We start from the raw sequence: 4,414 nt of genomic DNA, 5'->3' as shown, positions 1-4,414 counted from the left end.
ATAGAGAATATATCCACATTGGAGTTCATAATTATGATTTTTTTTAATATAATAGAAAAGGAAAAGAAGGTTGACTAGAGTTAGAACATAAAAACCTACACATCTTTGTAAGCCTACAAAGCATGCTTTGCCAGAATGTGCCAGACATACTTTTCAGAACAAATCTTAGATGTTAACACTAATATCAGTGGCAACTTCCTACAGTAGCAATATAGAAGGCACGTTTTTCTAGGCCCTCCAGACTCTCCATACTTCCTTAAGAATTAGGTTTCTTATGGTCACAATTGTAACCTTATTTTTGAACATTTATCATGATTGAAAATACACAGAAAAACTCCCTTGGATTTGCATTACAAATACTTTTGTATTCGTAAGAAAATTTTTGTTTGAACAACCAACATCATCATGGGTGCCAATTTTTATGTGTAAATATTCAAAATTACCAAATTGCAAAACATGGTATAYGCAGAGAAAGAACTTAAATAATCACTTGCTTGCTTTTGTCAGGTAATCTACAAGGATGGATTTTTGTGTCTGTATTTTCATTACTAAAGTTTAGAAAGAGGCTTTACTGTTCAGGAAACAAAGTGTGCTGAATTCTACCCCAAAAAGCAATGCAATATGACATATTTCCTAGGTCCATCTGCAGTTGCAGTGTTACTGATACCAACAGAATAGAATTCTACTTATTGGTCAAGAAGGTTTTTATACATATTATTGTATATTTTCCACTTTCAAAACAACTAAAATTGCCTATTCACTTTTAATTTTCATAAAATAAGCAGATATGACTACAACAGACATCACTAGCAACTTGTTTTAAAATTTATCTCACAGAAGAAAAATAAAACTAAAAATTTTACTGTGAGCTAAAGTTTCAGCACCAATATTCCCAGACTATGAAAAATCAGATCTAAATCATATGGTTGACAATTATTTCTCTAGTAATTTAGCTTGTAACGCTAAGATGATGAGGATGTTTAGTTCCTCAAACTTCTACTTCCAATAAATATAGGTGATTTCTTTATTATTTTATGGATTTTGTATGGTTGTCTTTGACTAAAAAAGAACAAGTTGTGAGTGATGGCTAGGACAGTATGAAGTGAATCAATTATGCATCTCTTAAAACTTACTTTTATCCTATAAGATATCTTAAATATCTTTAATACATGTGCTGAGAAGAGGCAGCTCCTAGCAGAAGTAAGTTGTACACAATACTATAAGACCACTAAGAAAGGCAACAGTGAAATATTGGAAATATGGTAGAAATAAATAGAAAATTATATTATTGCTTATTTAGCTGAGGTAGAGCAGTCTCTTTTCATAGTTCATTTTGAATTATGGTCCAATTTAAAGACAACATTACGTTTTTGCAGTGTTAGCAAAAACAAAAAAAAAAAAAAAGAAAAAAAGAAAGAAAGAAAGAAAAGAGACTATTCTGCTGTAAAACACTAAAACTTTCTAACTCTCCTGGTAAAAATATTATTTCTTTGTCTGATATTGAAGAAGTCAATGTAATTGCTAAGAATGATAATTTTAGGGTGGGGAATAAGTTTATTTATATTTTCCCTGCTAAAGATAAATGAGCAATATATATTTAGCAACTTTATTCCATTGTGACATACAAGTAAACAAGTAAAAGCTTTTTTTGGTTAGATAGCAACAATTTACAACTACTGTTTTTAGAGCTGTAAAATTCTCCACTCCATCAGAGGGGCCTGAGATGCACAGACTCAAACACAGAGAATAAAAGTCAAAAGATGCAGGTTTGTCACTGCACACACCAGAAGTCTATAGGTACTGGGGATGGCTACTGCTCTTTAGAAGTAGCAAAGAAAAAGAAGAAATTTTCCTTGTGTTATGTGCTGTGTTGGTGCCAGAAGGGGAACCTGTGCTGCTGGGTAGATATGCTCAGTGCTGTGCTCCAAAGTCATGTTCATGGCTCATACTTTGGCTTCATCCTGACTCTGCACTGGGAAGATCTGCATGTAGTCTTACAGTCTCACACATTTTCATTTCTTTTGTCTTTAAGATGTAGTTGTTCCTATATTTAGTAAACCAGAACTATAAGACTGATAAAGAAAGTCTTTGTTAGGTTTAATAAAAGTTCCAGAAATTTTTATTATTGGCATATTTGCCTTGTATGTCTCATAAAATGTCAAGAACATAGACCTGTGGGGTTTTTTTTGGTTTTTGTTTTTTTGGGTTTTTTTTTGTTTGTTTGTTTGTTTGTTTTTTAAGGCACGTAAAAAAGGAGGTTACAGCACTCTTCATTTTATTACAGACTCCTCAGTAAAAAGTATTTTCCTTTGTCTGGAATTATTTCGTAATATGAAAATCTTCTGTGAGAATCTAAAAAGAAAAAAAAAAGGAGAGAAAAAAAAAGGTATCMATTTTTTCTCCAGTTCCTACATGCAAGAGGGAAAAAAATGCTTGAAGGCACACACACACGCACAAAAAAAAGTAAAAATGAATTCATCACTAAGGAAAAAAAGTCTGGCACACTGAGTATATTTCATGATGGGTGAATGGGAAGAGTTGATTAATTGTAGAACTCACAATGAGCAGTGGAAAATAGAGCGTATGTAAGAGATTGTAATGAACTTTCTTCAGCTTTGAAAACATAACAACAACATGGCTCATTGAACTATAACTCTAACTAAAGTTAATGGAAAACTTTGTAACTGAATTTTTTAAGAGGAGAATTATGAATTATTTGTTCAAATTTTCTTTTGCTGGCAAAACAAACGTCACTGAAAGTGATCTGTCCCTTCCTGTGGAAGTAGCAGCTGACAACCTGTTTGAAATCCCAACAGAAGTCAGCGATGCCTAATATCTTTCCTCTTATTCCTAGGAACAGGTTTCAGAAAGTGTATACTGTTTCAGTCTTTACTTTACCAGAAGAGAGGAGGCCCTTCTCCTTTTTCCATTCATCATTAGTTAACTTATTCAATATAGCTTAATTGTCAACTTTAAATTTTCCTATGGCAAGAAGTGCCATTATAGCAAGAGCAATACATTGCACTTAATAACAAATCTTCCAAAAGATCTTGTTTTCACTTAGGAAGCTTCCACATAATGTTTAACATTAAATTTTATGCTTACATAAATGATCTCTTTTCACACTTCAGTCAGCTATAAAGATGAAAAAGTACATCTCCAAGGCCACTGAATATGTCTGTTTAAACAATAAACTCCTTGAAACCAGCTATTTATTGGTTTGTAAGCCAGTTCTCCTCACTTGCTGGTCAGAGGGTGTCAGCTATCTCTGATAAACTGATCGTTCTTTGCAGCTGTTGTAAAAGACTACTCTAGCTTCAGATAGATTATGATCACAAAAAGATAAATAAATCTCTAAAACTTTGAAAAAAAGTATTGCTCAGTWTAATGGTATAGCTCTTTAACTGGATGTTCTTTATATGCTTAAGTAAGTAGAAGAGAATTGTGTCATAAGCTGATCCTTTCTATTAATTAATGGTAAATACATACAAAAAATTATTGTCATATATTATTAGTTTTTATAATACAATATAATATTACAAACATAGTGTCTTGCTTTAGTGATTTGTTAATTCTGTCCTATCTCACAATGTAAGAATACAGATTTATGACRTTCTGTACTCTGGTTATAACCTCTCTCTGTACTTAGCAAGAACTCTGTTTTATAATTTTAGCAGTAAGATAACTCCCTAGTAGCACAAGTTGTGTCCTCTTGTGCTGAAAAATAATACTATGTAAGACTCTGGATAAGAAACAACTTCAATTTCTGGTTCATATTAACAGTATCTCTTTCAGAAATACTTAGCTTTTCAGGTACAAAAAGATTAGAATTTAATTTTCAGAAGTAATTATAATTTTACATTATAAATCATTCTAGTAAAGAAAGGTAACCTTCACAGGACATGAGTCCTGAACATTTTAATTTCCTGTGGTGCCTTGAAAATCCCTTAGTTGCAGAAAAATTGAGGATTGACTAGTGCAGGAGTGTGACAATCAGAAAAGGTAATAGTCACTGTAAACATTTGGTTTGAGTTCATTCCAACTTTTGTCTTCCTTGGATAAACCTCATCTAACACCATGCAAGAATAAGTAAGTAAATTAGAACAACTAAACTCTGAAGGCTATGATAGATTATATCTTTTAAGAAATTATCCTTCGCATCTCTGCTCCTTCTTCTATTTAAAGTAACAAAGTAAGGTCAAAGTCTCTGCAAACACAAGGTCAAAAACAAATTCTTCGGTGACAGTTTTTAATGCAAGTATTGTAAAGTCTACTAACCACCAACAATACCTGCATATCTTCTTGTAAAACAGACTTTTTCTTTGTTCAGAAGGATCTGGCTGTATTTACATACAGCTAGATGCAGCAATTTCAAAGATAACGGGATTATACATGAAAGCTTCTCTCGCCTCAG

The sequence above is a fragment of the Rhea americana genome, unplaced genomic scaffold, assembly GCF_003343005.1.
Source record: "Rhea americana isolate MKP2758 unplaced genomic scaffold, rheAme1 scaffold_266, whole genome shotgun sequence".
In the NCBI taxonomy this organism is placed as follows: domain Eukaryota; kingdom Metazoa; phylum Chordata; class Aves; order Rheiformes; family Rheidae; genus Rhea; species Rhea americana.
This window is presented reverse-complemented; position numbering follows the sequence as displayed.